Source organism: Apaloderma vittatum, unplaced genomic scaffold, assembly GCF_000703405.1.
Source record: "Apaloderma vittatum isolate BGI_N311 unplaced genomic scaffold, ASM70340v1 scaffold20813, whole genome shotgun sequence".
In the NCBI taxonomy this organism is placed as follows: domain Eukaryota; kingdom Metazoa; phylum Chordata; class Aves; order Trogoniformes; family Trogonidae; genus Apaloderma; species Apaloderma vittatum.
In genome coordinates this window covers 20,428-20,813 of record NW_009707736.1, presented here as the reverse complement: position 1 = coordinate 20,813, position 386 = coordinate 20,428, and positions in this window count along the sequence as shown.

Below are 386 nucleotides of genomic sequence, written 5' to 3'. Positions count from 1 at the left end.
CGGTGCCGTGTTGTGCCGTTGCTGTATGTGCGAGGGCTGAGGAGAACGCTCCGCGGGCGGCGCGAGCAGGACGAGTTACTGCAGAAATTCGCTGCCGTTTTAATTCATGTTCAGCTACAGGGTGCTGCTAAAAATAGTCCCCTTCGTCCTCCAACAAGTAAACTTTGGAAAACGGACCAGTTCTCCTGGACAGGTTTCTTCCAGTCTGTTTTTGCGCCTCTGCGGAGGATAAGCTGCCTGTTTGCCTGGGGTCTTAGCACTTTCTCTAATGTGACTTTTGTATTTCGAAGGCTGTTCTCCCCCTGGAGTCACGGTTGCGCTGTCTCAGAGAGGCACAGGCTGCGCAGGGGCTGTCTGTGCGCTGCTCCGGCTGTAGACTTGGGAGG